This window comes from Bubalus kerabau, chromosome 23, assembly GCF_029407905.1.
Source record: "Bubalus kerabau isolate K-KA32 ecotype Philippines breed swamp buffalo chromosome 23, PCC_UOA_SB_1v2, whole genome shotgun sequence".
NCBI classification, from domain to species: Eukaryota; Metazoa; Chordata; class Mammalia; order Artiodactyla; family Bovidae; genus Bubalus; species Bubalus kerabau.
The window spans coordinates 38,908,159-38,932,395 of NC_073646.1; the positions used below are offsets into that span (position 1 = coordinate 38,908,159).

At 50.6% G+C, this 24,237-nt stretch overlaps 2 long non-coding RNA genes across 4 annotated transcripts; both read right to left on the reverse strand.

Moving 5' to 3' along the window:
* Positions 1-1,778: 1,778 nt before the first annotated feature.
* Positions 1,779-4,997, reverse strand: LOC129638035 (uncharacterized). Of its 2 annotated transcripts, none has more exons than XR_008707666.1 (3): positions 4,868-4,997; positions 4,359-4,501; positions 1,779-3,931 (listed from the first exon to the last, which is right to left on the reverse strand). It is a non-coding gene; the product is annotated as an uncharacterized LOC129638035 (long non-coding RNA). The 2 variants fall into 2 exon arrangements; XR_008707665.1 differs by having other exon boundaries at positions 4,359-4,573; positions 4,868-4,970.
* Positions 4,998-9,572: 4,575 nt separating this feature from the next.
* On the reverse strand, positions 9,573-16,363 carry LOC129638036 (uncharacterized). Of its 2 annotated transcripts, XR_008707668.1 has the most exons (4): positions 16,170-16,363; positions 14,874-14,991; positions 14,301-14,497; positions 9,573-9,688 (listed from the first exon to the last, which is right to left on the reverse strand). It is a non-coding gene; the product is annotated as an uncharacterized LOC129638036 (long non-coding RNA). The 2 variants fall into 2 exon arrangements; XR_008707667.1 differs by lacking the exon at positions 16,170-16,363 and having other exon boundaries at positions 14,874-16,135.
* Positions 16,364-24,237: the final 7,874 nt, after the last annotated feature.

Here is a 24,237-nt window from a genome sequence, read left to right on the forward strand (position 1 = left end):
AGTCAGTGATGCCATCCAGCCATCTCATTCTCTGTCATCTCCTTTTCCTCCTGCCCTCAATCTCTCCCAGCATCCGAGTCTTTTCCAATGAGTCAACTCTTCGCATGAGGTGGCCAAAGGACTGGAGTTTCAGCTTTAGCATCATTCTTTCCAAAGAATACCCAGGGCTGATCTCCTTTAGAATGAACTGGTTGGATCTCCTTGCAGTCCAGGGGACTCCCAAGAGTCTTCTCCCACACCACAGTTCAAAAGCATCAATTCTTCGGCACTCAGCCTTCTTCACAGTCCAACTCTCACATCCATATATGACCACTGGAAAAACCATAGCCTTGACTAGACGAACCTTTGTTGGCAAAGTAATGTCTCTGCTTTTCAATATGCTATCTAGGTTGGTCATAACTTTCCTTCCAAGGAGTAAGTGTCTTTTAATTTCATGGCTGTAGTCACCATCTGCAGTGATTTTGGAGCCCCAAAAAATAAAGTCTGACACTGTTTCCACTGTTTCCCCATCTATTTCCCATGAAGTGATGGGACCGGATGTCATGATCTTCGTTTTCTGAATGTTGAGCTTTAAGCCAACTTTTTCACTCTCCACTTTCACCTTCATCAAGAGGCTTTTTAGTTCCTCTTCACTTTCTGCCATAAGGGTGGTGTCGTCTGCATATCTGAGGTTATTGATATTTCTCCTGGCAATCTTGATTCCAGCTTGTGCTTCTTCCAGCCCAGCATTTCTCATGATGTACTCTGCATAGAAGTTAAGTAAGCAGGATGACAATATACACCTGTCAGTGGTATATAAAAAGACAAAATCCTAAGTGTTGGTGAGAATGTTTAGGAATTGAACCCCTGTTCTTTGCTGATGGGAATATAAAATGACACAGCCGATTTGGAAAATAATCTGACAGTTCCTCAAAATATTAAACATACAGTCACTACACAACCCAACAAATCTACTCCTAGATATATACCTACTATAAATGAAGACATATGTCCACATCAGACCTTGTCCACTGATATTCATAGCAGCATTATTTATATTACTAAAAGATGGAAACTACACAAATGTCCATCAACTGAAGAATGAATCGACAAAATGTTATATCCTTGAAGTGGAATATTATACAGCAATAAAAAGGAGTGAAGTGCTGATACATGTTACAACATAGAGGAACCTTAAAAACATACGCTTAGTGAAAAGAGCCAGTCACAAAAGTTCATATATTTTATGATTCCATTTTTATAAGGTATTCAGCTTAAGCAGATCCATAGAGATAGAAATTAGGTGTGTGACTACATAAGGCCAAGGCAAGAAATGAGGATTGACTGCTAATAGGTATGGGGTTTCTTTGGGGGCTGTTTGAAATATTCTAAAATTAAATAATGATGATCATTGCACAACTCTGTGAATATACTAAAATCAATTTTAAAGGAGTAAACTTTGTGGTTTGTGAATTATATCTCAAAGTTATTATTAAAAACAAAGGTTACAAATACTAAAAATCAATTATGTTACTACATTCACTGTTATGTATGCTTCGGGGTTATTTACATCTATCATAGCTATACAACAGAAATGCTGCATAACACTGTACTGCTGCCCACTTCTTGCCAGCTCTGACTCCTGTGCTGTCATGCCTGTAGCTTGAGTATTTACACCATGGAAATTGGCAAACAGTACCAATCAGAGCTCTTTTCCCCTTAGAGAACCACTTGTTATTGGTCTTGCCATAGGGCACCCTCCATAAGCTCCCTATGACTGCCCCTCCCTGACCTGAATCCTTTCTGTGGTTGCATTACTTTAATTCAGCTCTGAGCAAATAAAGAGACCACACAGCTTGGAAGTCACCTCCTCCTAGTCCTCCACCACTGAAACAAAGGCCATGCACCTTATCCCCAGCTCTCCTTCTAAATGCCTTTGTGTGACATTCTCACCTTTTGTTGCCTTTCAGATCCTTTGTCTACAGCTGAGTCAGGGGCAGCTCACCGGAAGTGGTGGCCATTCAGAGCCTAGAGTCCCCACCCATTTATGGAGGGGGGGAAGGGCACCAATATGGTAAAATGAATGAATGAATAATGCTATCCACAAGATAAGTTACAGGATTTATAAAAACTACTCAACAGACAGTGAGGTTCAGGAAGGAGATGCCACTTTAAAATCACGTTATAAGCATATTTTCCCCCAGGCTCAACAGGGTGAAAGCCTTCTTGTGGAAGTGAGTTTTACTCACCAGTGACTTATGAATCACTTTCTATGTGTCAGGTGCTGCTCTAAGCACTATGTAAGTAATAACTCTTTAAACTTTATCTAATTTTAGGATATTCTCATCATCCATAAAAGAAACTCTGTACGCGTTTGTGGTCACTCCCCATTGCGTCCCTCCTCCTAGTCCTCAGAAACCACGCATCTACTTTTTGTCTGTATATCTGGCTGCTCAGAATCTGGCTGGCTGGAGTGGATCCATGAGAGGGCTCCAAGGCGCCGAGAATGACGAAGACATTAGACAGACGGACCCTGAGTCTCTGAATGACTTTGTGCAGCAGAGCTCCCAACCCAACCTGCCACCACATTAGACTGTGCTGTGCCGAGCATGCCTGCTCAAAAGAGTATGACTCTTGGCAACCCCGTGGACTGTAGCCCTCCAGACTCCTCTGTCCATGGGATTTTCCAGGCCAGAATACTGGAGTGGGTTGCCATCCTCCAGGAGATCTTCCTGACCCAGAGATAAACATCTCCTGTGTCTCCTGCATTGGCAGGCAGATTCTTCACCACGGAGCCATCTGGGAGGCCCTTTGTCTCTATGGATTTACCTACTCTGGGCATTTCCTATAAATGGCATCATTCAATACGTGGCTTTCTGTGACTAGTGTAAGCTACTGACATTCCCTTTTTACAGACGAGAAAACTGAGAAACAGGGGTTACGTACTTCAGTGAAGGTCACACAGCTAGTAAGTGGCAGAGGTAGGATCCAAACTCAGGCAGCCTGGCTCCAGAGTCCTTCCTGAGTTTCACAATGAAAACTGAATAAAGTCAGGGACTTCCCTGGTGATCCAAGGCTAACACTCCACATTTCCAAAGAAGGGGACTTGGGGTTCGATTCCCGGTCAGGGAACTAGATCCCACATGCTGCAACTAAATATTCTGCCTGCCACAACGAAGATCAAAGATCCCTCGTGCAGCAACTAAAAAAAATCATGCACGCCGCCACGAAGACCCAATGCAGCCAAATAAATAAATATATATTGTTTAAAAACTGAGTAACGTCAAAAGCATATACTGAAGACCTTTTGTGGATAGGGCTGTGGGCCAAAGTGCCCTACGTGCGCCCCCAGGCCCTCTTAGGGCTGCTTTCTGGTGGGGACTGAGGTCGGGGTGGGGGAATAAATGGTATCTGCAGGCAGTAGTTGTTCAACAAAGTAAATCTGTCCACTGCGAGAGACAGAAGCTCCTCCAGCGATGAACGCTCGGGTTTCTTTTCTCTTTGGCCTGCCCAGCAGCTAATTCCTACCCCGTATTGAGAAAGCAACTGATAGGAACCTTGGCAGTCGGGAGGTCACCTGCCGCCATGAGATCTAGGGAGCAGGCGTGCGCTCTGGGGCCCCAGTGGCCAGGACACAGCGTATGGTTCCAGGTCCAGGGTGGTGTCGGAAGCTGCGTCATCCTTACACTTCCCTCCTGCCCGGCCCCCTTGGTGGCTGCTTGCATCCCGGGCCTGAGCCCGGCTCTTCTGTGGCCGTCCACTGCTCTTCTGCCACTTCTCGGCCCTGTGCAGCCTCTCAGAGCATCACCAGAGGATCCTTGAAACCAAGTCTCCGCTTCCTCTGCCAGGATCCCTGGCGGCGCCTCCTTGTGGGTCCAGCCAGCGCCGCGGGCCTGCTCTCGGATCAGACCCTCAGGAATTCGTCAAGCGTCAGCTACAGCTGGTCCTTGTACTGGGCGTGAGAGAATATGCTGGGACATCTCGGCTTGCTGCCTCCCGTGGTGACCTGTCCCTGTCACTGTCTGACCCCTGACTCCATGCCATCATTCCACAGAGCCGTTTTCACTCTCTGAGCTCATTGGCGTATTGCCTGTCAGCCTCCATTGAAACAGAAGTCCCGTGAGAGGACCCCTCTCTGTTGAGTTATCGGCTGCATCCTCACTGCTGGAACGCGCCCGTCACCAGTGATCTCCGGCCACCACTATTGAGTGGCTGTGGGTTCGTGGTGTGTCGGGACCCAGGTGGGCTGATGCCCAAGTGTCCAGCCAATGCACCACCTCATGGCCGGCAGGCTGAGCTAGAGGCAGGGCTGGATGGGCACCCACCCCCACACCCCAGAAGCTTCTCCGGAAAATCTGGTGTAGGTTGAACCCTCTTACCCTCGTTCGGCCAGATACAGGGTTTTACTGTGATGCCTTCTGCTTCTCTCTGGGCTTCCCAGGTGGCACAGTGGCCATGAATCCACCAGTCAATGCAGGAGACACGAGAAATGGAGGTTCAATCCCTGGATCGAGACGATCCCCTGGAGTAGGAAATGGCTAGTTGCTCCAGAATTCTTGCCTGGAGAATCCCATGGAGAGAGGAGCCTGGTGGGCTACGGTCCACGGGGTTGCAAAGAGTCAGACGCGACTGAGTGAGCACACACCCAGCATCTCTGTCACCTCCACTCCGCTCTCATCTGACCACCGCCACCCGCAGGGTCACCACGTCCCTCTGCACCCCTCCCTTCTGCCCCCATCCACCTCCCGCAGCGTCATCTTCCCAGGCGAAGGGAAGATGCGTCACTACTCTTCCTAAAGGCATCACCTGCGCCTGTCCACCCAAGGCCTCCTACTGGACAGGCCGGCAGCCCTTCCTGCCTCTATTCTACTCACATGGAGCCTCTCACCTTGGAGGTGTTCCCTCCACCTAGAAGGCCCTTCCTTCTTGCTGTTGATGCAACTTGCGTCTGCTCTCCACACGCCTCTTCAGGTTCCTCCCCCAGTGTCTGTGGACTGAGGGCTTCTCTCGGGCAGGGCGTGTGCTCTGCTCTTCACCCATCACTCACTGGTGATGTCAACAAACGTAGGAGGTGGTTGTGATGCATTGGGCTGGGCTCCAGGCACCAGAATGAACACGAAGACAAGGCCTCTGCTGTCAGGAGTTAGTGTTCTGGGACAAGGAGAGCTAGGCTGCTTCGGGAGGCCCCGCCTGGCTGGCTCAGTGTCCCTTGCCCCAAGCCCGTAAAACAGAGGCTGACATACAGGGGTGACCACCTGCGTCAGCCCCGCCAGGCCGGCCTGTGCAGGGGAGTTTCACGAGGGCGGGGCTGGCACATGAGCCCCGGGTGGCTGGGCTGGTCGGGTGGGGCCTCACCCGGACCCATCAGCTGGTGAACGTCATCCTTCTTCGGCACGGGGCCAGAAGGGGATTTCACGAGGCGAGGCGTGGAAACTTCAAGGCAGAGGGACTCCTAGCTTCCAGCAATACCACCCAGTCCCATCTGAGGTGCCTGAGGTGTTCCAGAGAGGGGGCAATGGAAGGGGAACTTTTATTTTTTTTGTCTGACCACAAAGGCTGGGGAAACAAAGCCTTGATGGGACCCCAAAGACAGCGACAAATAAGGAATCAGCTCTCCCAGAACCAGACTGGCCAGAAAGGGGGCTGGAGTCACCCAGATAAACCACAGGCCGCTGTTTGCAGCTGGTGCCTGATCCTGCAGGGCTCTTTGGGACTCCTCGCCCAGTAGGAAGCCTCGGATCATGGGCGGTGCCCTGCGCTCCACCCCAGCTGCCGGGGCCCAAGTCAGGGTGGCCCAGGTGACTTCCTGCTCCTCCCCGTGCCCCACCTGCTTGTGCCTGAGGCTGTTTAGGGTGGTTCCTCCGACAGGTGTGGTTCCTTCTCTGATGCTCAATGATTTTATCACTTTCTGGCACAGGGAGCTGTGGCCATTTTTTAAATTGCCAGGCTTGATTGGAAACGGCCTTTTTGCTGCTCCTTGCGCACCTGGTTGTAACCATGAACCATGGCTTTTCCGCAAGGGTGAGTGTGTGTCCCTCTCTCCGATTCCAGGGACAGACAAACCAGGCACCGCTGAGGATGCTCCGTCATGAGCTGTGCCCTGGAAGACACATGGATGTATCCTGTGCGTTACTCCACTGCGTCCCAGAAGGGCCCTCTGGGACTGGAGCCGTGCCCGTTTTGCAGGTGCGGGAAGTGGGGCATTTTAGTTTTCCCTGAGGATGAAGAGACTGTGGGATGATTTGGGGGGCGGAGCTGTTTGTTTCTGGCTGTTCTGGGTCTTGGTTGCAGCTCAGGCTTCTCTAGTTGAGGGCAGTAGTTGCCTCACAGCACGTGGGATCTTAGTCTCCCAACTGGGGATAAAACCTGTCTTCCCTGCATCAGAAGGTGGATTCTTAACCACTGGAGCACCAGGGAAGTTCTCGAGCAGCTTTTGATCAGCAGCAGGAAGGGCTCACAGGGAGGCTGACCTTCCTCCATGAACTTCACTTGGGTCCAGGGCCACAGTCTCCCTCCTCACTCCTGGTTTCTTCTTGGGGAAGAATGGCCTTGCCCCAGCTGTTCACCTGTCCTCAGGGACAGCAAGGCTGCCGCCAGTGGACAGGTAAGGCTCGTCTCAGTCCAGAGGGGCTGGCGGGACCCCAGGAAGGACACGGCAGACGGGGCCCTGGCGTCAGGGACCGACAGCAGGTCTGTCCTAGGACCTGAGAGGACGAACCACCTCCAGCAGCCGTTCAGCTGGAGACGGAGATTTCTGGCTCCTGGGAATGCCAGGCGTGGGTGTGTGGACACCTCCGGGCACCCCTGGAACCGGCCTTTGTCCTCCTCTGCCTGTGCTGTGTTTATGTGGGTCATGCTCGGCCACACCCCAGACTCCTTTGAGTAGTCAAAGGAGTAGTCCCATATTCAAGCACCAGGGATTTTCTTCTTATCAAGATGGATAAGGAATAGGAGCCACGTAAGCTAACGATTCCCGGGCAGAAAACCAAGCGCGAACTCCTTTACCCTTCAAGAAAGCATTGCAAGGACTTCCCTGGGGGCTCAGCAGTAAGGAATCATTTGCCTGCCAATGCAGAAGACATGGGTTCGATCCCTGACCCGGGAAGATCCCACATGCCTTGCGGCAGCTAAGCCCGTGTGCCACACTATTGAGCCTGTGCTCTAGAGCCCGGGAACTGCAAGCCCTGAGCTCAGGTGCCAACTCCAGAAGCCCTTTCGCCTTAAGAGCCAGAGTTCTGCAACAAGACAAGCCACTGCACTGAGAAGCCGGTGAAACTAGAGAGGAGCCCCAGCCCCCCGCAACTGGAGAAAAGCCCGTGCAACGATGAAGACCCAGCACAGCCAAAGGAAACGAATAATAGAATAGAAAGCATCTCAAGGAAAAGACGCGAGGCCTCCTGAGCCATTTATATCCAGGCTGGTGAGAGAGCTGAAGGAGGAGGGGAGGGGGACTGTGCCCAGAGGTTGCCTTGGCTGATGAGAGGCCTGGCCAGGGAACCAGGGTCCAACAGGGCTGGCCGTTTGGTACCCAGAAGGGTCTCACGGCCTTGCACCGGCCCTGAGCACAGAGACGCGAACGGGGAGGCATAAAACCCAGAAAATCACAATTGCAGTAAGGCCACATGAGAAAGGGAAGTGTGAGGCAGGAGACTGAGCCTGGCCAGAGGCCAGAGGCCAGAAGGCCTTAAAACACAAGAAGAGGGATCAGGTAGAAGTGATCGGACTGGAGTGACCACATGAACGAGGGGAAATGCCATGTCACCATATTAAGTCAGAGGAGGCAGCATAGTCCCATATTCATATTCATATGCAAATCGTTCATATTCATAAGGACTGGGAGGAAGTCACCAAAACACTAGGATACTAACATGGTTATCCCTAAGTGCAGAACTATGGATGCTTCTTCATTTTTTTCTGCCTTCCTTTATTTATTAATTTATTCATTTCTTTCTTTTTTGGTACTTTCTCACTTTTCTATAATGAGCCTGAAGTATTTCTTAGGGGAAAAGGGGAAGCTTTGCTTTCTGTGTGTGTTTATTTTTGTTTTTAAGCCGAGAGGTTTTCACAGACTCCACTCAGCGACATCCAGTCAGGGACAGAGACCTGGTCACCAGCCATCGCCTCCCGAGTAGAGAATCGTGAAGAATTTTTAAAACTGGCTTTCTCTCGTGGAAGATCTTCCAGGTGACCCGGGGACGATAACATCCGTTTCTAAACATTTGTGTTGATGGCGCGAGGGTGCCGCTGCTCCTGGCTGAGCCAGTCCGTGTTTTACGGTACACCTTGGGCTCCGCTCGCTTGATTACCAGCTGTTATCCTCACCCAACTCTCCAAATCTGCTGCCTGCTGCGAGGTGTTAAAAAAAAAAAAAAAAATGCCCTTTTTTAGAGAGATAATTGACTCGGCTGAGGGCAGTGGAGCGTTTTATTTCTGGTGGGGTGGTTGGCCACGCTCCCTGTACTCTCTTCGCATCTGACTCGAGGTTGCTGTTGTCTGGTGGTGGCGGGAGCTTTTCGATTGGGCCCTGCTGCGTTGTTTCTGAGCAAGGTATAGAACCGCGGAGACGAAATTGTATTTGTCGTGTCTTCATTCAAATCTGGGTGTCTGTGTCTGTGTGCAGAGAGAAGCTGGAGCCGCTAGCTCGCTTCTGTGGGGACGGACGAGACATCCTGTGCAGGTTTTGAAACATCACAGCAGAGATCGGCACCTCTCCATGAGTCTGGTGTGACGACTCGGGGGGTCCAGGCTCGAGGCCACCTGCGTGGGCTGCCTTCTTTATTCAAGAACAGGGCAGGGCTGACTGGTCAGTCTTCTGTGTATTGATTACAATTATCAGTGGACTGAGAGAGATGATGTTTTGGCAGTTGGTTACTTGGCTTCAGTCCTGCTAACATAGATGCAGCAGAGAGAGTCTTTGAAGACCTTGGACTCTCAGCAAGCAGACGTTTTCAAATGATGATTATGCTAAAATATACAAAGCATGGAACGCGGCGCTTGATTTTTAGATGAGCAGGTCGGTGGCATTAAGTGCATTCACGGCGTTGTGCAACCATCACCACGATGCATCTTCAGAACCTTTCCATCTTTCCAAACCAAAATGCTGCCCCCGTTAAACAATCACTCCCCATCCCCCACCTGGCACCCACCATTCTGCCTTCTGTCTTGATGAATCTGACTCTCCTAAGTGCCTCATATAAGTGGAATCACATAATATTTCTCCTTTTGTGACTGGTTTATTTCGCCGAGCATATGTCTTCTAGCTTGGCCCATGCTGTAGCAGGTATCAAAATTTCCTTCCTTTTTAAGGCTGAGTAATACTCCATTGTAAGGAGAGATCACACGGCGTTTATCCATTCATCTGTTGATGGACACGCAGGTGGCTTCCACCCTTCGGCTGTTGTGAATAACGCTACTTAGGGACATGGATGTGCAAAGATCTCATGTCCCTGCTATCAATTCTTTGGAGGTTTATATACACCCAGAAATGGAATTGCGGAGCCAGCAGGCATTTTATTTAATATTAATAAGAAATGGAGACGAGGCCAATTGGGAAGTCCTCTGGCTCCCGGTCCTTGGTGTCAACAACACTTGCATCCTGGAAGGACCCCAGAGGTTTAGGAACTGCAGGACCACAGAACCGCAGAACATCGGCCAGAGCTGGAAGGGTGTTCAGAGGAGTGGAGCCCAGCGCTCTCGGTGGACGAAAAACCTGCATTGAGTTCAGGTCTCATCATGAGGCTCCTCTGTGCTGGTCGTGAAGCCCGAGCCCTTCTCCTCTCGAGGATAAAGAAGAGAAAGCCAGAACTCCGGAGCAGGAGTTTTAGGGGGGATTTTCTGCTGGATCGGGGCTCCCTGCTCCCTGTGACCAGCTCGCCACACATGCACACACTTCTCCTTGGGATGGAGGTGAACCTCACAAGGCATCACGCAGGCTCGGTGACGTCCCAAGGGACAGGCAACATTAAAGCATTAAAAGGCGCAACTGATTAAACCCTGGAGATGCGCCCCGTCCATCAGAGATTCCCCTCCACACAGACATAAACCAGAGGCTCTGTTCAGCAAGAAGCTATCTGAGGCTGTGGTTTGGCGACAGCTGGGGGGAATGCCAGAGATGGGTGGGGGGTGGCTCTTATTCTTTCTGGCTCCCGGCACCAGCACGGACAGGGAGGCTGCCGAGCATTTCCCAGCCTCCTGTGAAGCTAGGGTCCTGCCTCGTGACCATGTTCCACCAATCGGACTCACAGCTGCCTAGTCAGAGCCTAGAGAGAGAAGCAGGTAGCAAGCACACCCACTTTGAAGTGGGGTGTCTGAAACTGCCTCTAGTGCCAGATCGGGGGGAAGCAAAGGGGTTGCCGCTCACTTCTAAAGGGGTGTCTGACCTAAACTGACTGCAGTGTGCTGGGGGCTTGTTCCTGGTGGTGGAAACTCCAAGCCAGGTTCTCCAGTCTTCCTGGAGATTCTGTGAACACCCTTTATCCATGTTCTGCTCAAACCGGCTAGAATTAGTCTCTGTGGTTACAACTGAGAACCCAAGCTGATTCATCAGATTACTGGTTATCAGTTAGAAATTAGGTTCAGCTGTGAATATGGGTGACTCCCAAATAAGAGAGCCTTAAACAAGACAAAGGTTTATTCCTTTCTCATTTAGAAGTCTGATCAAACAGTCTTGGCAGCACAAAGGCCTCAGATATCCTGGCTCCTTTTTGTCCCACTCTGCCGTCCCTAATGGCAACCCACTCCATTGTTCTTGCCTGGAGAATCCCAGGCACGGGGAAGCCTGGTGGGCTGCCGTCTATGGGGTCGCACAGAGTCGGACACGACTGAAGCGACTTAGCAGCAGCTGCCATCCCTAGGGTCTGGTCCCACCTTCATGATCCAAGGTGGCAATCGGACCTCCAGCCATCGTATCCACATTCCAGATTACAAACTGGAAGTAAGGACAAAGAAGGGACAAAAAGTTTGTGACGGCTATCTTTCAAGGAAGGTTCTTGGAAACTTAAACCTCATTAGCCATTCTGGAATTTGATAGTGGGTAATGGCTGCACTATCAAAGCAAGAGAGTTCCAGAAAAACATCTATTTCTGCTTTATTGACTATGCCAAAGCCTTTGTGTGGATCACAATAAACTGTGGAAAATTCTGAGAGATGGGAATACCAGACCACCTGACCTGCCTCTTGAGAAATTTGTATGCAGGTCAGGAAGCAACAGTTAGAACTGGACACGAAACAACAGACTGGTTCCAAATAGAAAAGGAGTACGTCAAGGCTGTACACTGTCACCCTGCTTATTTAACTTATATGTAGAGTACATCATGAGAAATGCTGGGCTGGAGGAAGCACAAGCTGGAATCAAGGTTGCTGGGAGAAATATCAATAACCTCAGATATGCAGATGACACCACCCTTATGGCAGAAAGTGAAGAGGAACTCAAAAGCCTCTTGATGAAAGTGAAAGAGGAGAGTGAAAAAGTCCCTTAAAGCTCAACATTCAGAAAACAAAGATCATGGCATCCAGTCCCATCACTTCATGGCAGATAGATGGGGAAACAGTGGCTGACTTTATTTTGGGGGGCTCCAAAATCACTGCAGATGGTGATTGCAGCCATGAAATTAAAAGACACTTACTCCTTGGAAGGAAAGTTATGACCAACCTAGATAGCATATTAAAAAGCAGAGACATTACTTTGCCAACAAAGGTCCATCTAGTCAAGCCTATGGTTTTTCCAGTAGTCATGTATGGATGTGAGAGGTGTACTACAAAGAAAGCTGAGTGCCGAAGAATTTATGCTTTTGAACTTTGGTGTTGGAGAAAACTCTTGAGTCCCTTGGACTGCAAGGAAATCCATCCAGTCCATCCTAAAGGAGATCAGTCCTGAGTGTTCATCGGAAGGACTGATGTTGAAGCTGAAACTCCAATACTTTGGCCACCTGATGGGAAGAGCTGACTCATTGGAAAAGACCCTGATTCTGGGAAAGATTGAGGGCAGGAGGAGAAGGGGACAACAGAGGATGAGATGGTTGGATGGCATTATCAACTTGATGGACATGGGTTTGGGTGGACTCCAGGAGTTGGTGATGGACAGGGAGGCCTGGCGTCCTATGGTTCATGAGGTCACAAAGAGTCGGACACAACTGAGCGACTGAACTGAACTGAATGGCTGCACAACTTTGTGAATGACACTGAAAACCACTGAAATTTCCTTTTTAAAAAGTGTGGATTTTATGATACACAAGTTACATTTCAATTAAAAACAAAACTCATTGGTCAGAACTTAGACATGTGGCCGTACCTAGCTGCAAGGAAGCTGGGGAATGTAGGCTCTTTGTCTAGGTGGCTGCGTGGCCAGCTAAGACTTGAGGCTTCCATTTACTGGGAAATTAAGGACCAGCAGATACGGTAGACAGCTGGCAGCCTCCGCCAGAGTGAAGAAACACAGAAGAGCATCTCCAAGCACTTAGAAGGTTTGGGTCTTATCCTTCAGCACTCCCATGCCAGCCAGAGTCCGAGAATTAGTGCCATTGTTTTCATAAACACACATCCCCCCGGTTTCTTATGACTAAGCCCTAGTCAACCAAGAGTAGGGAATTTTAGCAAGTGGCCTACAAAAGACAAGGTGAAGATGCCTCGCTGATAGAGGGCATGAAGACTATGCTCATCCCAGGACTTCCCTGGTGGTCAGTGGCTAAGACTCCACACCCCCAGTGCAGGTGTCCAGGCTTCCATCCCCGGTCAGGGAACTAGCCCCCACATGCTGCAACTAAAGCTCCCATGTGGTGCAACAGAGACGGAAGGGCCTGCATGCCACAGCTAAGACCCAGCGCAGCCAAGTCAAGAAATTTTATATTAAAAAGAAAAAGAATGCGCTCATCCCGAGAGCCCTTCTATGTGCCACTTTTGAGATCTGGGCATCAGAAGTCAGTGTGGTACCCAGACCAGAGGCATCAACATCACCTGGTAACATGTTGGAAAGGCAGCTTCTCAGGCCCCAGCCTGGACCTCCAGCAACAGAAACTGGGGGTGGGGCCCGTGATCTGTGTCTAAACCAGCCTCCGGGGGGTGGGAGGGGATAGATGCTGATGTTTGAGAGCTGCGCCTCCCAAGGCCACATATGAGGATGCAGGACCTCTGCCGCTCACATAGCTGTCTTCACAGGGCTGCCTTTTGTCCCCGAGTGTAATTCCCAGCATCCAGAGCAGTACCTGGCACATTGTAGGTGCTCAAGAATTATTTGTTGAATGAATGAGATGCTCCTGGCTCTCATGAAGGAAGCGGTCCATTGAAACTCATTGCCGATTTTGCCTTTGCTGGGGGGAACATGGTTCACCACCACCCACCCACCGTCATTCCCTGTCTCCTACATCACATTCTACATGAGACATTTATCTTCAAATTTAGGGCCAAAAAAGCTTGCTTCCCCGAGAAATACATATTTTATCAGCCAAGGTCCCTCAGGGTCCAGATGGCACCCTCAGAATAGAATCATTTTAGGAGAATTTATTTACAACGGAGCTGTTTACAAAGGTGTGGATGACCACAGTTGCGTTATCAGCCCTGGCTGGAAAGAGGAGGGAAGCAGGGGTTACCACAACCCAGGAGGGGAGAAAGCTAGGGACGGAGGGATGACCTGCACTTGAGATGACAGCCAACTCACGGCTACTTGACCTTGAAGGATGAGGGGGAGATGACTAGCCCTACCTCACTCTCCTCTCACCTCTGATCTTGTGCCAGATCTGGTGGAGTGAACCCAGCTAGAAGCCGGAGGGCACAGGAACCTGCCGGTGTGGTCTACACGGCTCCACTTCCCAGGGCAGAGGATGTCCCAGGGAAGGGCTGAGAGTAGATCTGATGCAATAAAGGGGAGATGTCTGGCATCTCTGATAGTCAGCATATGACTGATGGTGTTCCCCTTTTCACGTTGCCTGCCAGGAAGCTCCGAGCCAAATAAGAGAATCGTGTACAGCAACTATGTCAGCCTTTGACTGCGTTTTGACTTTGGTCCCTAGCTGTCACTCACCACCCCCCCCCCCCATTTAATTGGCCCTGATTCCATCCTCCTGAGTTGTGATGATCTTGTTGCACCATTTCCCTTCGCAAGCCATCTCAGACTCGTGGCAGGAATCCTGGCACAGATATGAGTTTTTAAAATTAAAAATAACATCAAATGGCTAATCTGTGCCAGATTTCATAATAGGGGCAGCAGGATGTAAAAAATAAAATAGGTGAGATGCAGCCTCTCTCCTCAAGGAATCCACGTCACCATACAAAGTAACTGAATTTCACATTTAAATGTGAACAGCCGCATGTGGCTAAAGGCTACGTACCGGACAGCACAGACACAGCTCCACAGAATTCCGTTCTCTCTTAGTGGCAGCGTCTTTTGATTGACACATCTTTCTAAAAGGCAGATAATTCTGACAGCTCACCAAACGCACCAGGGCCATCACTTGAAACATTTCCCACGCGTATTTTTCGGCATTTCTGAGAAAAGGTTCATCTCAGAGACAGGCAGGAGCGGGGACTAAATATGCAAGGAGAGAGGAGGGTGGACAAATATTGGGGGAATTTATAAAGAACGCTGACCTACAGGAAACCAAAACACTTCTACACAGAAAACAAAACCATCAACAAAATGAAAAGGCATCCTTCAGAATGGGAGAAAATATTTGCAAATCGTATATCTGATAAAATGGTTTATGCCCCAAATATATAAAGAGCTTATACAACTCAACAGCAAAAACAAACAAATAACCCAATTAGAAATTGGCAGAGGAACAGAACGTTTTTTTTTTCCCCAAGGACAACATACAGGTGGCCAGCAGGTGCATGCACAGGTGCTCAGTATCTCTGATCGCCAGGAAGATGCGGAGCAAGGCCACAATGAGCTCTTGTCTCACCTGTTAGGAGGGCCGTCGTCAAAACGACCAGAGACAGGTGTTGAGAAGAGGGAAACTTGCGCTCTGTCGACAGGGATGTAAATTGCTGCAGCCACTATGGAAAGGAGTATGGTGGGTCCTGAAAAAGTTAAAAAGAGAACTTCCATATGATCCAGCAATCCCCCCTCTGGGTATTTATCTAAAGGAAACAAAATCACTATCTTGAAAAGTTAGCAGGATGGAGTGAAGAGGGCAGACCAGTCACGAGAGAACACTTGCACCATTCAAGCAGGAAGTGATGGGCTAGGTGGCGATGGCAGAGATGAAGAGAAAGGAGAGGACTGGAGAAACCCTCCCTAGATATAACTCAGAACACGGTCATCAGGACTTCCTGGTGGTCCACTGGCTAAGAATCCGCGCTCCCAATGCAGGGGGCCTGGGTTCCACCCTTGGTGGAACTAGATCCCACATGCCACAAATAAGATCAAAGATCCTCTTGGGCCTCAACTACAATCTGGCGTAGCCAAAAAAAAAAAAAAAAAAGAACGTGGTCATCAATTGTATATGGGAGGAGGGGAGGCAAGCGAGTGGCTCTGAGTTTCTGGCTTGGGCAGCTGCCCATTTGCGTTAGCCATGGCCCAGCCCTATACACACACATATTAACTAATTTAATCTTGCCATCAACCCAGTGAGGGAGGTACTGTCACCAACTTGATTTTACAGACAAGGAAATGGAGGCAGAGAGATTAAGTAACTTGCCCAGAGGCACACAGCAAGCTGGGATTCATACCCAGGCAGCTAGTTACAAGGTCTAAGCTAAATCATCACACTACATGGAGTCTCTGCAGTAAACGCCAGACTAAGAAAAAGAAGAAGAGAAAACAACCCCAGATATCTGTATCTATGGATTACAACTGTGTACAAACCCAAGGCTCTCAAGAAAGATTAAAAGAACATTCAGAGAGATTGTGGGATTTAATGATGTGTCGGTATTTTTTTCCTTGAAATTCACTTGAGTTTCTCGTTTAAAAAAGATAAGTCTGGGACTTCCCTAGCTGTCCAGTGATTAAGATTCTGTGTTTCCACTGCAGGGTGTACAAGTTCAATCCTGGGTCAGAAAACTAAGATTCCACATGCTGGTCCTGGTGCAAAAAAAAAAAATTTTTTTTTTTTAATCTTAAAAAAAGGTCTAGGGTTGTAGAACCTCTGAGACAGACAGTAGTCAAAGGTTTCTGTCCCTTATCACCAGGGCTTGATGTGGTGTCTGCAGAATTCTCCTTTATTGCTACAAGATTAAATGCTGCCTGGGGGTCCTACCTGTCAGCCAGAGCTGCACTGAGGAGGGGAGAGTGGACCCTGTTGAGACTCCTAAAGAGGAGACTTTCCCTCAAGTCACCGTGAGGCCCAGCGTGTGGTCTCTGGCCCATCTGAAAGGACGCTGGGACACTCTGAACCTCTGAGCTCGTTTACTCAGACATGCAACGCCCAACATTGCCTCTTTTTCCTGCAGTTCAGGTTCTATGAGCCGGGGATGGAGTTCCAGGTGGATTGATCGTTCCCCATCTCAGCCGTTTTATTCCATCACCTGGGCGGTAATGAGGCAGATCTTGGGCCGGGTTAAACTGACGTGGTTCCCACCGTATCCCCAATGGCTGGATTCAATGCTCACTAAAAATGCTGGATAGAGACTGATTGACTGACTGCTAGAATGAATGAACGCATCGAGCAATAATGAAACCGTGTTAGAAATACGACGTGATTGGGGCTGTAAATACGCAGAGAGCCCCCAAGGCACCCAGCCAGCTTGGGGGTCCCGCACCGGGGAAAGCAGACTTCTGGAGTGACTTAAGGACAGAGCTCAGGGCTCTCTGTACAGGGGAAGACCAGGGGCGAGTGTTCGAGCTGGTGTGTGGCGTGTTGCAGGGTGTGTGCCCAGAGGGGGTGGGGGTGGGGAGAGTAGAGGCTAGACCACGGGGTGAGGGGGCGATGGGTCCAGGGCTTGGACTCTGTCCAATTCACCGTGAGGGACCCCCAAGGGTTTTTTCACTCAACTTCTGGCCGGAGACATGTCAAACATACAAACGTAGACAGTGGACTATAAGGACAGCTCCCCATCCCCGCCCCCCAGCACACATACTGGTCACCAGCTTTAGCGAACTTTCAACTCAAGGCCAACCCCCGTCTCAGCTCCACCTGCCCCTTGCCCTCTTACTCGGCAAATTCTAGACACCCTACCTTTTTCATTTGCCAATATTTCACCTGGCACCGCCAAGATAAATGTGTCTGATTTTAAAAACAATCCACAATACCACCATCACCAAAAATAAACAATTCCTTAATATCTTCAACCCTCCACTGAAGGTTCGAAATGGAGAAACAGATAACACAGTCTGATTGACGTCTTATGGAACTGGGGAGGAGGGAAGAGGAGCGGGGAGAAGGGATGCGGGAACCAGCTGGGAGGCTGCACGTTCCACCAGGGGAGAGCTGACCCCGGCCGGGACATGGGCTGAGCTGTGGAGACGACGCAAGGGTTCAGGTGTGAATGGCATTGGGGGGTACAGTGCCCCCCATGATGTGGGGTAGAAAGATCCCCTGGAGAAAGAGATGGCTACCCACTCCAGAATCCTTGCCTCGAAAATTCCACGGACAGAGGAGCCTGGCAGGCTACTGTCCCTGGGATCGCAGAGTTGGACACAACTGAGTGACTAAGACTTTCACATGTGGGATCTGCTTCAGTGACCAGGGATCAAACTCACGCCCCCCGCACTGGCAGCACAGAGTCTTAACCACTAAACTGTCAGGGAAGTCCCGCTCCTTCCAAACATTCTTGTTTGGAAAGGTTCCCAGATGCCCAGGGAGCCACTGATGGGCAAGTTCAAGGAAGACTGATGAGAGGACCATGAACAGGGTCCCCCAGTGTTTCTGGGGACTCAACTGTGGCTTTTCAGACCTGCCTCCCTGGCCCCTTCTTGGCTTTGCTGAAAGGCAGTGGTGATTTCAAAGCCACCAAAGTCAGCTTTATGCTAAACAGTTCATAGGCAGTAAAGGACTGATCCCATCCACAAAGAGGTCTGGCCTTTGCCCTTGGATCCTAGGCAGTGACCTGTAATCCGTGGAATGTCTGTGCTGATGATAAGAGTGTCTTCACTTCCTGGAGGCCTTGGGCCACACCAGGCAGTCTAGGAATGTGGCTAATGGCAGGGCCTTGGGGCACACCACCTGATCTGCCTCTTGAGAAACCTGTATGCAGGTCAGGATGCAACAGTTAGAACTGGACATGGAACAACAGACTGGTTCCAAATAGGAAAAGGAGTACGTCAAGGCTGTATATTGTCACCCTGTTTATTTAACTTATATGCAGAGTACATCATGAGAAACGCTGGACTGGAAGAAACATAAGCTGCAATCAAGATTGCCAGGAGAAATATCAATAACCTCAGATATGCAGATGACACCACCCTTATGGCAGAAAGTGAAGAGGAACTAAAAAGCCTCTTGATGAAAGTGAAAGTAGAGAGTGAAAAAGTTGGCTTAAAGCTCAACATTCAGAAAACGAAGATCATGGCATCCGGTCCCATCACTTCATGGGAAATAGATGAGGAAACAGTGGAAACAGTGTCAGACTTTATTTTGGGGGGCTCCAAAATCACTGCAGATGGTGACTGCAGCCATGAAATTAAAAGACGCTTACTCCTTGGAAGGAAAGTTATGACCAACCTAGATAGCATATTGAAAAGCAGAGACATTACTTTGCCAACAAAGGTTCATCTAGTCAAGGCTATGGTTTTTCCTGTGGTCATGTATGGATGTGAGAGTTGGACTGTGAAGAAGGCTGAGCGCCGAAGCATTGATGCTTTTGAACTGTGGTGTTGGAGAAGACTCTTGAGAGTCCCTTGGACTGCAAGGAGATCCAACCAGTCCATTCTGAAGGAGATCAGCCCTGGGATTTCTTTGGAAGGAATGATGCTAAAGCTGAAACTCCAGTACTTTGGCCACCTCATGCGAAGTGTTGACTCATTGGAAGACTCTGATGCTGGGAGGGATTGGGGGCAAGAGGAGAAGGGGACGACAGAGGATGAGATGGCTGGATGGTATCACTGACTTGATGGACATGAGTCTCAGTGAACTCCGGGAGTTGGTGATGGACAGGGAGGCCTGGCGTGCTGCGATTCATGGGGTCACAAAGAGTTGGACACAACTGAACGACTGATCTGATCTGATCTCTGATCTGGGGCCATACAGTATCAGCTTGACTTCTAGAACGCAGGTGTTATTCACATTTCACCAACTGTCCCACGGATGTCCTTTTTTCTGTTCCTGGGGCCAACCCGGGATACCACGATGCATTCAGTCACCCAAAGTGCTTTTTTCTTCCAGTTTTACTGAGATACAATTGACACACCACACTAAGTTTAAGGTGTTCGACGTGGTGATTCGACCCACATACATCATAAAATGAACACCACAATACGCTGAGCGAACACGAGAAACTGGCAGCTAGGCAAGTCCTGATGGCTCTGGGCTGGGTGTTGCAGAGGCTGGGGGTCAGAGTTCTATCTTGTTGTATGGTGTGGCCATTGTTGGTCTGTATGTATTTGTCATTCAGTCACTCAGTCGTGTCCGACTCTTTGCAACCCCATGGACTGCAGCACGCCAGGCTTCCCTATCCTTCACCATCTCCCAGAGAGCGCTCAAATTCACGTCCATTGAGTCGGTGATGCCATCCAGCTCTCATCCTCTGTCGTTCCCTTCTCCTCCTGCCTTCAATCTTTCCCAGCATCAGGGTCTTTTCTAATGAGTTGGCTCTTCCCATCAGGTGGCCAAAGCATTAGTGCTTCAGCTTCAGCCTCTGTATGTATATTCAGGTCCGTATGTATATTCAGAGGCGGTCCCTGCCTGCTTCACTATTGATTTCTTCTGTCTCTTCTCTTTCTTTGGCAAAGTGTGGGCTCTCCTTGATATACATGGGGACAACCAACCACCACCAGGGCTGTGGGCTTCCCGTCCACGTCCAGGGAGGGATTGGAAAGCTGTTTCCATCTTTCTCCCAGGAGCCCCCAGCCAATGGGAAACTAGGGCGGTGCTGGAGGAGCAGACCACCCACCCCAACTGCAGGCAAGGAGGAAGGGCATTATCTGCCGAGGATTTAATAACAATAAGCTTGATCCGATGTTCGTCTGATTTTTATCACCTTGTGCCAACAACTCTCGGTAATGTCAATGATAAAATACTCCTCTTTGGGAAGAAAAAGGATTATGGTTGGTTTACTTTTTGTTCAATTTGCTGCAGTTACTGTTGGGTTTTAAAAACACAGATGTAAATTCAAATTTGCATATCTATTTCTTTTTTTAAAAAAGATTTGTTTATTTATTTGGCTACGATGGGTCTTGGTTGCGGCACTCAGGATCTTCAGTCTTTGTTTCTGCATGAGAACTCTTAATTGTAGCATCCGGGATTTAGTTTCCTGACCAGGAATCAAGCCCAGGTCCTCTGCTTTGGGAGCTCGGAGTCTTAGCCACTGGGTGACCAGGGATGTCCCCCACATCTTTATTTACAAGCACTGCGTTCTCCATGGAGGTTAACGCTGAGCTCACACTTAGGCAGCTGGTCCCACCGGGCACAGACCACTTTGGAACGGCGCAGAGCTGTTAGAGCCAACTTTTGGTATCGTTTGTGTCTCTCCCCTCTGTGGTGTTTCTTCATCTTCCAGGGACAGAGATTATAAAGACCAGACCCAGAACTTGAGTTTCTTCAGTTTTGTCCTCTCACGTGACCACTTGGGGATTTGCATTTCGTTTTAGAACTGTGAAACAAAGTGCGAACTGCAAGGTGTGATGTTTTTATTAAGTGTTAGCATTTAGTTCACATGTGAAATAGTTTACTGATTTGGGATCACATTTTCAAAAATAGAAATGAATTTTTTCCTAAATTGTTGATGGCTTGAAAATCAAGGAACAAATCTAGAAAATAATTATCTTTCCATAATTATTACTGAAAACAATTTTGTTTTATAGAGAAGGGGAGTGTTAAAAATAATCCGAGCAGGGTACTTCCCTGGTGGTCCAGTGGCTAAGACTCCACACTCCCAATGCAGGGGGGCCAGGGTTCGATCCCTGGTCGGGGAAATAGATCCTGTGTGTGGCAACAGAGACCTGGCATAGCCAAATAAAAATAATTTGGTCAGCATCATATAAACTTGGCCCACCAAGCCCCAGGGGCTGGGGGGAGAGCATGGGTGGGCCTTTGGGGGCCATGCAAATGTTCTGAAACTAGACTGAGATGGTGTTTGTACAACATTGTGAACGTAATAAATGCCGCTGAATCGTTCACTTTAAAATAGTTTCGTGTTGTGTGGATTTCATCTTCATAAAAAAAGAAGGCAAAAAAAAAAAAAAAGTAACAAACTTCGTGGGCCTCATGTAAGAGGTACAAACCATGGGATGCCGGAGACGCTGCCTGCTTCTCCCCGGCGGGAGCAGGGAGAGGCCGCAGGTCTGCCCTTTCAGGAGGCTGTCGGCCTGGGGGTGAGCAGCCGGCCGCCCCGTGTGATGCCAGGGCAGCTCTGCTTGGTCCTAAGTTAGAAGCAGGCACGCACAGTCAGGAAGGGGCAGTTCTCGGCTGAGTCCCCGCCGGCTGGCGCTGGGGGCTGCAGGGGTGGTGGTCAGAGGTCTCCTGTCACCTGCGGTCTGCCAGTTGCGGGTTTGCCTGCTGAGTTTCCGTGGAAGGCGCGGGCAGTAACGCTCCTGTGCCCCCACGAGCGGTGAGTGCCGTGGAAGGGCGAGGTGGCGGGGGAGCAGGTGAATTGTCTGGCGGTGAGTGCCGTGGAAGGGCGAGGTGGCGGGGGAGCAGGTGAATTGTCTGCATCCAAGAATTCGGGTTCTGAGCGGCAGCTCTGTGCGGGCGGAGCCCTAGGCTTTCCGCTTGCCTCGGGCAAGTCCTGGGGGCTGCTCCGATTTGTGGGCTGAGCGGCGCGTGCACCCCCAGTCCAGGGACCGTCCGGGACACGCCCCTCCTCCCGCCCCTGCCCATTCGCCTCTGCGCCCCGCCCCTGATCTCTCAATGCCTTCCTTTCACCCTGAGACCCGCCTGCCCTCGGCCCCACCTCCACAGGGGGACCCTGGAGTGGGAGCTGGGCTTCCCTAGGTGGAACATTCCTTCCTGGAGGGGTCCTGCCCCACCCCCAAGAAAGCAGGGGCTCCCGGTGGGGGTTGGGGTGGGGGTCGGGGGTGGGCGAGACACGCCCAGAACACCTGGGCCCATCTGCCAGGATGCCCCATGTCTCCCAGTAGGACGAGACTCAGCTCCCTGGGTTTCCTTCCTGTAGAAAACAAAAACCCTCCATTGACCTAAACCTGAAAAACAGGCCCGGCGCTGCTGAGGGCAGGCCCCGAAACCAGTGACATTCTTCTGTGTAACGCTGGGCTCGGAAATCAGGGCTCCTAACCTCCGTTCCTGAAGAATATTCACGTGAGCGCTTCAAGGGGAAGGCCGGAGCCAGGGGCTAAATGGTGCTTTCTCAGAAACTTCTGAGCCCAGGAGCACCCGGAGTGCTGCAGGAGAGAGAGCAGGGGAGCCCCACACAGCACCAGGCTGGGGTGGCCTGGATCCGCCCTGTGATGGGGGATACACTGGGGCATGGCCAGCGGGTCCGGTGTGTGTGCAGCCCAGTCTGACCGAGGCGCTCTGTCTCCCCAGTGCCCCCTGGCCCAGGCCCCACCACTTTTTGCCTGGGGGGTCGGAAGCAGCACCCCCCCGACCGCCTCCTCCTTGCCTGCTGGGGTGGGTTCAGTAGACACCGGGAGAAGCAGGTCACGTGACGCAGCCAAGGAAGGCCTGGGGCCACACAAAGCTGGAAGAGGCAGGAAGGAGCCTGGCCCCGCTGACACCTCAATGTCGGACTCTTGACTCCCGAATACAGCTTCCCAGGTTGCACTGGGGGTAAAGAACCTGCCTGCCAATCCCTGGTGGCTTGGATGGTAAAGAAGCCGCCTGCAATGAAGGAAGCCTGGGTTTAATTCCTGGGTCGGGAAGATCTCCCTGGAGGAGGAAATGGAACCCACTCCAGCATTCTTGCCTGGAGAATCCCATGGACAGAGGTGCCTGGCGGGCTCCAGCCCGTGTTGTCGCAAAGAGTCGGACACGACTGAAGCAACTAAGCACGCATATATGCACTCCAGAATAAGAGAATGTATTTCTGTTGCCTTAAGCCTCCAAGTTCGTGTGCTCTATTACTGCAGACCCAGGACACTAAAGCGCTTGCCCTCCGACCTGCTCCCTGTCCCCACCCTGGGGGGGATCGCGAGGTCCCTGCCCCACAGTATCAGGCCCCTGCCTGCCTCTCCAGCCACCTCTCCCTCCCTGGACTCCACCCCTGAACTGTCACTTCCTTGAAAACTTCCATTTCCGGAAAGTTCTGTTCCCAGAGAATCTGCTGAGTTTGTTCCCACCTCAGGAACCTTCATGTTGATTGTTCCCTCTTCCCGGAACGCCCTTCCTCTGGGTCGGTGGATCTCCACAGGAGCGATTTTGCCTCCCAAGGGATATTTGACTATGTCTAGAGGCATTTCTGGTTTCCGTGACTTGGTGCAGAGGTGGGGAGGGGAGGGCGGAGGTGGGGGCTCCTCATCACCCCGCAGGGCACGGGACGCCCCCACGGCCAAGAGTTATCCTGCCCCAACGTCCACAGTGCCGAGGCAGGGCAACTCAGCTCCAGGCCTCTCCTCCACTCACTCCTCTTTCCGGCCTCTGCTCAAAGGCCACCTGTTCTCAGAGGCCCTCCAGACCATCCTACAGAAACGGGGTACCTCCCGTCACCCCCGACCCCATCACACAGCTTCGCTGTCTTCGTGGCCGCCCCATCATTGTCTGAAATCATCTTGCTTGTTTATTTTTACTTGACGTCTGTCTTTACTCTGCTAGGACACCCCGGCGGATTTCACAGCCACTGAGGATGGAAATTTTTATTGTCTAGCCACCTCCCTACCAGTCCTCACCCCCAAAGCCCCCAGGGAGTCATTAATTGAAGGTCTATTCTTTTCCACTTAGCTAACAGATACTCTTTCCCTTCTCCCGGGTCTTTGTGTAGAGCTGAACGCTGCTGGCCTGAACCTGTCTGAAAGACCGTCACTGGCACAGTTCTTCCAGCACTTTCTAGTCCTGCCAAGGCGATGACGGAGGCTGTGGAGGCAGGTCAGCCTCACCTCGCATGAAACAGACAGTCCACCCCGAGTCCACCTTCCCAACTGCGTGTTTCCTCCTGGTCTAGACACGGGGCCCTAGAAACAGGAGATGCTGGCACCCAGGTCCCTGACCCTTCCACTTCATTCAGAATGAGAACCCCAAGATAACAGGAAGGGAACTGTTATGGGCTCAACTGGTGTTG